Genomic DNA, 11,601 nt, shown 5'->3' with positions numbered 1-11,601 from the left:
TGACAGGATGAGGGAAAATGGTTTTAAACTGGAAGAGCGTAGGTTTAAACTAGATGTAAGGAAGAAATTCTCTACTGCAAGGGCAGGGAGACACTGGAACAGGTTGCCCAGAGAAGTTGTGAATGTCCCCTACCTGGAAGCATTCAAGGCCAGGCTGGATGGGACTGTAAACATCCTGGTCTAGAGGGAAATGTGCCTGCCTACAGCAAAGGGTTGGAACAAGATGATCTTAAAGATCCCTTCCAACCCAAACTGCTCTCTGATTCTGTGAATGTCGGCTGGTGGAAAAGGGTAACTTTACTCCTTGTAAAGTTCAGCAGGTTGTGAATTCTCTGCTGCATGGGGGGTACATAGAAACAATGAACAATTCAACCAATTTATTTGTTTATTTTCAAAATAGAATGATTATGGGAGCATACAGAACATTCTTGCTGTAGGTCAGACCTCCACATGGAATCTCACTGGATTATTGGTCTTTAAACAGTGACCCAGTGCCTCCCTGTCCGTATCTTTGTGTACCTCAGAACACTGTGGCACACGGGTGGGTCCCAAAACCGAAAAAAATATGAAGAGAAAGCAGCCGCCATCGCTGACGGTGTTCTTTGGCTAACGAGAGGGTCAGGTTCCAGCTGGATTCCACCTCCAGGTGCGATGCCCTTTTCCAGAACACACTCCCAGCTCGCCCACGCGCAGCACCGTTCCCTTCTCACTGCGGGGGGTTCTGGTGGGACCGCGGCTGTTAGCGATGTTAATGAGCAGCGCGTGGGCAGGTGCTCGATAGCGGGCGGACAGTGCTCGATAGCGGGCGGCCCGCGACGCACCGTAGCCGGCTCGGCCTCTCTCCGCCGCCGGTTTCGGAGCCGTGCTGACGGGACGGCTTCCTCTGCTGAAGGCGTCGCCGGGCACCGGCTCTAAAAATCGACTGCCCCCTCCTCGCAAACACTGCGCAGTTTTGGTCTCCTTGGGAAGTGACGTAAGAAGACCGCGAGTCTGCTAACCGCAGGTACGAGACGCTCAGTGGTTTCACTGTTCGTAGTTAATCGGGTCTGCGGTTGGCTCTGGGCGTCGGTTGCTTATCGTTATTTGCATCTGCATAACTCGTTAACTGCGCCATCGGGAGCTCGGCAACTCCCAGGGTGCGGCCCCGGAGGGTGCAGCCATTCGGTGGTGCCGAGCGGTGGCTGCCTCACACCTGCGCGTCCGAGCGGCGGAGCCAGGGCGGCCAGATTAGAGGCACGGCTACACCGTTAGGCTTTGGTGCTAAATCCTGCAAAATAAAGTACTACCAAATGTCTTTAAGCTGGTTCAGGAGTTTTCTGGTACTTGACTTTGACGTGTTGTCGTTGTTCAACTGATGGGTAACTTTGTTAGCAAGCTTTGTTGCAGAGGTGACATGAAATGTGATTTTGTTAGTGATACAGCTGCAGTAAGTAAATAATTGCAGTAAGTAAACTCTGGGTTGCTTTTTCCACTCTTTTCAATGGAAGGAGGTACTGAATGACTGTAGTTCGCAGTCCCTTGTGCAGTATTATGGTTTTTGCAGGCTATTTACAAGAGGCTGAGCAGCTGCAGGGCTTTATCACCCATTTGATGATATTGCAAAGCTTGTTTGAACCCTATGTAGTATGCAGTTATTGCTTAAGGTGGTCAGAAAACATAGTCATTTGTATGTGCTTGTGAGTTATGAAACCAACAGTGAACTTGAAGTATGGGACATCTTACAGGGACATCTTTACAAATAATTTGTAAAACCTCAGAACATTTTCCAAGTTGTGTTGGTAGGTAGGTCTGAAGCTGATAAACCCTGAGTGGTGACTGCACTAGAATTTTAGTAATCCTTAAGAAGGGATCAGAGCAGTTGTATGCAAGCAGGCTGAAATTTAGGGTCTGTAAGGAGCATCACTAAGAACTTTAAATGCTCTGTGTTTTCTTCCCATTCCCAGCCCTCTCCTCCCCCCCCCTTCCACACATACACACACACGAACTTTTTTTTTTCTTTAAGGATATAAGTGAGAGATAAGTCAGGAATGGCTGTGACAGTCTTCTTCCTTTTGAGGGAAAAAAGACTTCTTCAACTCCTTCATAATAAAGAAATTCAGCACGAACATAAAAATGAAATTGCAACGCAGGCAGCCAAGTGAATTAATGTGTGCAGAGTATATGCATTTTAACTAACTTTATCTGTGAACTCCCAGCCCTGGAGCCTATTTGAAATAAGATAGGAAGCTTCAGTCTTGTCACAAATGCAGCTACAACTTGTCCTGGGGAAGCCTTCGTAATGGGGTCAGGTAAAGTTCAATGAACTACCAAACCAGCACTATTTCAGAAATGCTAAGGTGCTCTTTCCACTGATCCCTCTACTCTCTCTGGCTGTTATTAAACTGGTAGTTTTTACAACATCAATAAAGAACTTTCCTACCCAATTGCCCCAGACAAAGGCCTGAAAGCTAGGTTTAAACTATGAAAACTTTGTGTTAGGTTCATTTAGATTGTTTTGCTGTGTCAAATACTCACTTGAGTTCAAAAGTTCACATGAACCATGAACTTTGTCATTTCACAGCAGGCAGTTCTACAAATACAACCTGAAAGTGAAAAAACTCACGATATTTAGGTTGCATTTGTTGTTGGGTACAGAATATGGTTGGAGTTCTGTTTTGCAAAGTTCTGTCTGATTTAAAGAAAAAAATTAACTCTATAAAAGAAGGAAAAAAACTAAACACAATTAAGCCAAATAATTCCTTGATCCCTGACCTTTTAGGCTTTCAAACCAACACATATTCAGTGTCTAATCATTACTGCACAAATTAAACCTAGCTAATCTTCTTAATAAATTGTGAAGTCTTGTATGTCTCATGGTTTCAGTGGTGGCTTTTCTCCCTGTCTGGAACACTGTGGAATATCAAAACAAATGGGTCATGGCTTCAAGTATTTGTTTAAGGCTTGAATCTATGCCATCTCATGATATGGTCTTGAGTTGAGCGGGTTTTACAAGTGCATGTGAAATAGAAGAGCATTAGGAATTAAAAATCAGTCAATGCAGTTTTCACCTATTTATTGGGTAAAAATGGGTCGGCAAAAACAGTTTGTGCAGAGCTGCTTTTTAAGTGTGGAAACTTAACTGACTGAGGAGCCTGTAATAAATTCAGCTTCTTTTCCATGAAAAGGAATTCTTTCTGCCTACTCTCCTTGTATCTAGTAGGTCTGGAGACTCTATCAGGAATAAGCAGCATTTTATTTCAGACTTAAAATCGACATTAAAAACTACTGCTTTAAATCTGTTGCCCTCAACTATTCAGAAACTGTGATTCAGAGAATTGCAATGTCTGTTTTAAATAAATAATTAATCCATGACATCTGAAGTATGCTTTTTTTATTACTGTGCGTATTTTGTGATTTTCACATTAGGAAAAAGCTTTTTTTTTTTTTTTTTTTTTTTTTTTTTTAAATTGTCTTAATGCTGTGTAAGAACTGGTACCTTGTTTTAAGGGCTTGTCTTACAATTACCATGCTCTTGGAAACCCTTGTCTAAGGAAAATATCAACTAATTATAGAGTGGGTTTTTAATTTGTTTTGTTAAATTTGCTACATTTGGTCTCTGTATGAGGCACATGTTCTTTGTGGAAGGAATCATTTGATCCTTCAAAATAATTGATCGCTATTGTGAAACTCAGCAAAGAACAGTCAAACATAAGGAAGAAATTAGCAGTCATGTCCTTTGTGAGCAACAAAGATGGGAGAATGAGGAAATGTCAAATTTGGTGGACATCTGCAGTAGTTTGAAATTTATGGTGTTAAACCAACAGTGGTAGTTGAGATTGTGATCGAACTGGTGATGTGAGCTGTGATTGTTGCTAGGATCAGAACTCTACCTCCTGCCTCTTGATTCTGTTAAGTGGAAAAAAGTATTTGTTGTAAGAAAGCATTCATTATCTTGGGCAGTTCTGTTACATTAGAAAAGGCTGCAGTATCTCAATGGCATGCACCCATTCCAGGAGTTGGTAGTGCTTATCTTATAGGGCTAGCTATGCTGTGGTGTGAACTTTCATCCTGCTTCCAGGATAGCAAAGGAAAAGCAGAAAAGCTGATTTTTCTCCAGAATGCCTGCAGTGCATCTCAGTGGCAATGGCTTCTTATTATTGCTAGCAGGAAGTATTATATACCTTAGATCTCCTCTAATGGTTTGTTTTGTAACCAGTCTAGTTTACATACATGTGTCTAAGACTCTCCTCAGTTTTCATGTTGGGTAAAAATTGCAGTGGTAAAAAAAGGCTTTAAGAATTCCTATTCTAAGTAAGGCTGTGACTCCTGCTGTCTTTTCCAGTACTTGTGCAGATGGATTGGTGGTCCTAAATGTTTCAGGAATGCATTTAATGCATCATGGAGTTACAGTGAGAGAACTGAAATACCAATAAAAACATGACTCACTTTTTTCTGTTGTTAGAAATATCTTTCTAAAGGTCACTTTTGGTCCTCTGTAAGTACAAATAAAAAATGATAGACATGAGATTTCTTATTAAAGCTACATGAAAAAGGTGAAATTCATCTAGTACCAATCCACAAATTAGACTATGCTAATTTATCATATTCTTTTGACTGAAATATCTTTGGTGACAAATACAATCAGTCTTTCCCTTCAGGTTGCTTTAAACTGAAGTGATCAAATTATTTGGTGGACTGAAATAATTCTAGTATTTGAGAAAGTGACTGACCTGGGATTGTATTCCTTGTGAATGCTGGGGTTACTAGAATTTGCTGATTATCTATTTCATTTATTATAACTTATTATTTAACAAATTTAGCAGATGTGGTACATTAATTGTAACTGAGTCTTTTTTTAAGTTCTGATGTACAGACAGGGTATCAGCATAAAAAGAAAGCATGATTCCTGTTTCAAGAAATACCAAAGTTCTGGTTTGGCAGTTTAGGCAACTAAAATACTATCCAGTCTTCTCAAGGTTCTTGAGACTCGAAGTATTGGACTGAAAGCTTTAAACAAAAAGTCAGTTTCTGAAATTAACCTCTTACTGTCTATTTAGGCATTTTCGGTGAAAGGGGTTTTCAGTGATATTTTGGCCTTTTGGCTCTGCTTGCAAGGTAAGATTGAAAAATCATTAGGGTTATTTCAGAAACATGCTGTTTAGACTGTGTAAAAGCATTTAAAATATTTTTGGATGACAATGGTGGAAAACTTGTACATTTTTTTCCAAAGTGGTTGAACCATTACTAACTCAGTGCGGTATTACCCATATAATACAGTAGAAGTTTTGAGCTTCCTTTCGAAACAGTGTCCTTTAAGAGTAAATATTATTCTTACACACTGCCTCCATAAATGTTGCATTACTTTGGTTGTATTTGTGTTACTAGATCCACTAATCTTTTGGAGCCTTACTTAAAATAAGGGCTGAACAATAGAAAAGCTGAGATCAGCAGTGAGACCACAGAGAAGGCAGTGGTGCACTTGGTTACTGTGTTGAACGAAAGCTCACCAAAAGATGTGCTTAGAAGTCTGAAAATAATGCAGTAGAATTGGTGTGCTCCCAAGAGGGGACAGGCAAGTAGCAAATTGCAATTGTAACTGCACGTGTTTGTAGTTAAACCTTGTATAGGCAGAGACAGCTGCTGTGGTGTTTTGCCCTTGGTGTGCAGGTGCAGGGAGATGTTTCTTCTAGTGACTTGTGGAAGTATTTGCCCTTAATGGAAGTGTTTACATACACAGCACTTTCCCTGTGAATGGCAAGGAGAAACATAACTGAAGCAGTGGAAAGAGCACAATGATGATGCTATGTTATAAGAGTTGCAGCAAGAAGTTCATTTTTATTTTTTTTTTTTTGTCTGCCTTCTGTATTCTCTAGTGCGCCCTCTGACATTGTTAGGTATGCTTTCAGGAGAGGTCTTTGCTTTGACCTTACAAAACAGTTGCCATCTTCCTGCAAAATGAGAGTCCCTCACAGCAGGTCAGCTGTAAGTTTATGTAGTTCCATCTTTCATATCCTCCTCCTTATCAGGTCAGATAATTCACCAAGTTGTGGTTAGCGAGCCTACTTCTTTGGGTTGTTTGCAGTCTGCAGTTGCATTGCCTCAGCCTTCAGCACTGCTTCCTGTCCTTCAGCCAGTTACTCGACTGCTACCCTCTGTTTCCCTGTTCTTTTTGAAACGCATTTCTACTGCTGAAAACATTATTTTTACCTCCATGTTCTCATGGCTAGTTGAAAATGAGGAACTGTCAGTACAGGATTCACAGCCCATAAAAGCATCTGTGCTATTGCTAGTTTTCACCATGGTTGTGTTTTGTTTTTTCTTTTCCCTTTTCTTTTGGGAATCTGTACTGTTGTATGAGGCTGCTCCCGTGCAGCTTCTGAGGGCATGTAGCAAAGTGACACTCGTTGCTGTACATTTCTACCTTGGTAGGCCACGAATGCTTCTGGCCTGTCCTGTGTCCTGGGGAGGGTATCCCACCTGAGTACAAGCTGCAGAGGCTTAACTAATTTGCTGTACTGAGAATGCTACTATCTTGTCAGGTCATACACTGCTGTAGGTTTCTGATATGGTCAGCCTCCTGCCATCAATCTGCCAGATCACTGCATCAATATGTTTATCTGTACAAGTGGCAGCAGTGTGTGTGCAGACTGGCATATTTTATTAGCCTAAGAAAAAAGTTAATTTCCAGGCTTTATTGCAGCTGTGAAAAAACTTAATATAGATCCACTGCCTCAGTTGTCTTTTTATGCATTTCATTGCCACTTTATGAAGGCAGTGCAATTATTAAGATCTCTAAAGGATATCACCTTAGGAGCCTCAAAGCAATATTCAATAGGGCTGACCATTATCTCTGGCAGAGGTCTTGCTCTGGAATTATCAGTGCTAATAGGATACCTTGAATCCTTCTCCAAGTCAGAGCCTTGAGATTCTCCAGATTTTGTGAAGAGAATTGTCCCTACTTGCAGTCATGTCTAGCAAGTATGCTAAGCTGCCTGCGTGTACTTGCTTGCTGGTGTGTTTAGAGTAGGCTCAGCCATCCCTGCTGTGTAGCTGACGTGCTGTTTCAGAACTGGGTGTTCTGTTATGTGACAGTGCCTTGAAATTTCAAAAGGGGATAGAATAACTGAGAGAGCCCTTTAAATAGTTGCATTTTTCCAGTGTAGTCAGTGATATTATGTGACATTACTAAGAACTTCTTGCAGAGAAGTCTGGTTGGAATAGGAAGAAGAGAAGCAGCTACTTACTTTCAAAATAAATCCATCATATCTACAACATCTCTTTAGATAAATCCATTATATTGAGAAAATAACTTTGATTTTGACTAACATAATTAGGTTTTATGTCTTATATACAGATATTGTTGAAACAGCTTCCATAAATACATATGTATGTTTCTGGGGAACAAATGTTTTAATGAATAGCTTTTCTTCCACTGTCAACTTCTGTATACAAATCCTGTCCTTACCTGTCTTTATGCTTGTCTTTCGAAGCTTTTTCTTGGATCGATAGTGAGCACTGTTAAATACCCACTTTCATCTTCCAACCAGAAATGAAAGATTATGCAGTGACACCTTTATAAATCTATGTGAAGTGAGTATCTTTTGACTTTAAATACTGTTTATTATATAGGTCAAATGTATTATGAAAGATAGTATTTGTTTCCGAAACAAAGGCACACCTGTGTGTCATTTGCTAAAATCCCCGTGCTGTAAATTCTGTAAACTCAGATTCTGCAAGGGTTTGCAAAATGTTCTGAATAAATTTACCGATCTTCATAGGAGTTGCTGCTCTGGTTAGTTATATTAGTGGACTTCCTGGTGTTATGATTCAACTTAAGGTAGTGTTGTTCATGCAGTACTTTCACAGTTTGTTTTGAAGTCCAAATGCAGTCCAAGGAAATCACTTTATTTAAATGATTCACTGCACAATCTGTAGATGGATACTTCTGAGAGACTGTTTCACGTAGCTCACAATTCACAGGTGACACTGATGATCTGTTCAGCCTATATATTACTGTGCAGACATCTGTCTTTTTTACAGTTCCTGTGTTCTCTAAAAGCACAAAGTTGTGGCTAGTAAATCTGGAATTTTGTGGCCATGCTGGAGAATCAGGATCTGTTCTAAGTTCAAATGATGCTGTGCTTGTTTCCCTTGTTGTTTGTATTCTATGTGCTTCTAGAAGATATTAATTTTTCTTTAAAAGTAATCTCTTTTTCATGCAGTCTTACCTATTCACTTTCAGATTAGCCTCCTAAATACCAGTAAGAAATGACTGCTACTTCAGCTGTTCTGTAAATATAGGAAATATACTTCTTTCAAAAATGCTGTTTTAGTGGAATGGCTTTCTGTCATAAAAACACACAGCACAGCTGAGGAGAGACAGAACAGAGGAAATCTCATTTTTATGTTACCTCATGTTGGGATCTGGTTATCTTCTGACACAGGTGTTCTTGGAGCAGTCTTGTGTTAGTGCTGGTGGGTTAGTGTGTGGTCCAGGATAAGTGGAGTGTATGATAGCAGGCTATATAGAAAATTCTATATATTTTTGTTTTGTTTTCTGTCTCAGGTTTCTGTAAGGATGTTGTTATGGGAGCAGAGTAGAAACAATCATTTTTGGAAGAACATCACTTGTACTGTTTAAGAGTGTGCAAGTACAGGACCTGGCTGCAATGCACCCTCTATTTCCTAGGGAATATTTTATCTCCTTGTGTGACTTGTGATGCATGGGTTTTAGAAGAATCATAGAAGACCAGGATTTTTCAGATGGTTTAATATTTAGAGCCACGCAGTGTTATTAAAGTTAAGATTGTAGTGCAGTGAAAAGCCTGGATTCCTGAGCAGTATGGAAATCTTGGAAATCAGGCATGTCTGCTTAGAGAAGAGGGCAGAAGGAAAAGGTAAAACTGAGAGTTGATGAGAAATTATTTGGCATGGAAGGATGTATTCATCATATGTCAACAGACTTTCAAATAACAATCTACCTTTTAGATGTTCTTGCATCTGTGATCTCTGTGCTGAAAAATCTCTTGCATTCTTTCATCTTACAGCTGGAATATTGAATAAGTGACCTTTTCTGACTCAGATACATTGTTGTTTCTGACCTCTTCAAATCCTGGTTTCACCTTTGTTGCTGCCAGATGCCCAACTACCTTCCATCTCCCATTTCTCTACACCTCAAAAACTGTCCTTCGCTGCTAGCTGAGAATTTCCTGTTGGTCTGTCATAGAACTGTTTTTCTCACCACTTGCCTCTCAGATAATTATAATTGACAGGCATTTACATTTTATTCCACTTTAGGAAAGCAGCTTCCATATGGAAAACACATTTTATTTGATGCTTGTTTTATCCAGGAGCTGATCTTAGTCATAACTGTTTCTCAGTCAGGGTTGCTGCTTTTCTTTCTGTGTTTTCCAGCTGGACTGTTTGAGGCATAGGAGGTCAAGTGACTTGTCCCAGACTGAGTCAGTGCTGTGAATTTGGACTAAACCCAGTATCCTTATAGCTCTGTCTTCTCCTCTGACCATCACTAGACCATGCAGCATCTCTGAAAAGGCTTGGCTTTATAGAAGAAAACAAATTAAGAACACAGAGTTTGAATCATTAATTCCCAGAATGTAGCCATTGAGCCTTACTCAAATTACAATGAAAACATATTTTTGTAAGTAAGTAAACCACGTTACAGCTCTTTTAGGCTTTGAATTTGTGCCTTCCTAAGCCCATAGTAGTGATAAAATATTTATCACCAATTAATACAGCGGGGTAAGCATGAAAAGGAAGAAATCTCTAAGTGGCCTGTCATCATGATTTAACATATTTTGGGCAGTCTGACTCCTGTAGCTGCATGCAATTTTAGCTGGGTAACTATTGCACTTAATTTGAGCATACTGCTGTTGAAAGTTTGAAGGTCAAACCCTCTTCTTTATCTGTGATATATACCGTGTTTTTTCAGAATGCCATCTGGAATGCTTAGGCTTCAGAGATCATAGTTAAAACATTTTGCTTTCTGGGAAGCTCCACAAGGTGACAGAGCACTTCTCAGTTTAAATGAAGTATGATTAAGGTGAAGAGGAATAGGTGCAAGAGTGTCTGCTGAATTTGGGTCTCCAAACTAAAGACTTTATACTTGAGTTATGAGAGATAAGAAATTATGCTGCTTATGCTTTAAGGGATTTTTATTATTTACTCTGCCACTCAGTAAAGAAGTAATCTGCAGACATAAATCCTTTTACTGAGGTTTCATGAATTCTTTTTCTGCTTTCTTATTGTGTTTGTTTGTTTTCCTCTCCCCATCCTCGGGCTCTTCATCCTGGTTTCCAGTCTGAGTCTATACCTGTGCAAAATAATGGTTTCCCATCTAAGTCTTAAGTCTTTGTTCTTGAGCGTGATAGTGCCAGGCTCTGTGATCTGCAAGTCTCGATAGACCAAAGTTATTCCTCATTTCCTAATCATATTTCAAGGAGCAGTGGTACAATTGCACTGAAGTTACATACTGTAAGATTCCAAGTTTAGCAGTTCCTGTAAGATGTCTGCTCTTTGAAACTCAGTCCTCATGGAAATTCATATTCTCATGAATTTTCCAACCCACAAACAGACTAGATCTGGAGCAGATCTGTCTAGAGTTGATTTTTAACTAGTCAGAACAATTGGTTCAGTATCAGGCAACATCAAGAATACTGGCTTTCATATCTGGAATCCTCTATTCTGCTGAAATATTAGGCTCAGGCAGAAATATATAGTTGAGGTTCTGTCTGTAGCTCCTGTCTAACAAGCTTTCCATAATTGTGCGCACACATACTTTTTTTTTTTTTTTTTTTAAAAAAAAAAAACCAACTAATAACATTTACCAGCCTATACCTGTTGAGGAATATAAACTTAGGGCGAGGAAGCAGCGTATACTGTGGGGACTTGGGGACAGAGAGTGCTGGAGTGTTGGTTCTGTTTGGACTTGTTCTGCTTAAACTTAAATTTGAACTCTGAAGATAAAACTTTCCAAAGAGTATCTCTCTTGGGTATTTTTTAGACATAGGTACTTACAAAATAGGGAATGTCTGGTTCAATGCTTAATCTCAATTTAGAAAATACCAGTTTGTTATTGCTCAGCTTTTATAGTGAAAAGAAAATATTTTATCTTCCGATCTGTCTATTGTTTTTCCTGCATTTGAAACTTTTCTGAGGTAGTGGAACAGGAACAGTACATACTTAGGAAGTATAGTGAATGTGTTATGCAAGCTCTGGATTTTTTTTTTTTTCTTTTTTTTTTCTTTTTAGCTTGGCAACTGTGAAATGAATAGTTTTAGCTCTTGCTCTGTCTGGAAAGCTGAGCTAAATAGCAACTTATGGTTCTGCTTACTTTACTTTACTGTGGGACCACAGTATACAAACTTGCAGCATGAAGTGTTGCATTCAAATGAGAGAAAATGAGAGTGAGAGAGGCTTGCCTGGTTTTTCACCTGCTGCTATGAACTTCTGACTTCACAGAATTTGTATAAAGCCTGGAAAAGCATTAAAGTTTAGCAGCTACTGGTCCTTCATCAAATCATTTGTAACAAGCAATGCCTAGAATACTGGTTGCTGGTGACAGGAGAACAGGGTTTTACTTTTGCTCTTTCCTGTATTGCTTTT

At 39.5% G+C, this 11,601-nt stretch overlaps 1 long non-coding RNA gene across 1 annotated transcript in view; it reads left to right on the top strand.

The window, feature by feature from the left end:
• Nucleotides 1-597: 597 nt before the first annotated feature.
• Nucleotides 598-11,601, top strand: part of LOC146759974 (uncharacterized) — a 43,214-nt gene continuing 32,210 nt past the window's right edge. Inside the window, exon 1 of the long non-coding RNA XR_014948894.1 lies at nucleotides 598-1,003. This is a non-coding gene — a long non-coding RNA (uncharacterized LOC146759974). The remainder of the gene's footprint in view (nucleotides 1,004-11,601) is intronic.

The sequence above is a fragment of the Coturnix japonica genome, chromosome 8 (assembly GCF_054131305.1).
Source record: "Coturnix japonica strain WE chromosome 8, WE-NBRP24, whole genome shotgun sequence".
Classification (NCBI taxonomy): Eukaryota; Metazoa; Chordata; class Aves; order Galliformes; family Phasianidae; genus Coturnix; species Coturnix japonica.
The sequence above is the reverse complement of the archived record's forward strand: the minus strand, read 5'-3'. Positions and strand labels throughout refer to the sequence as shown.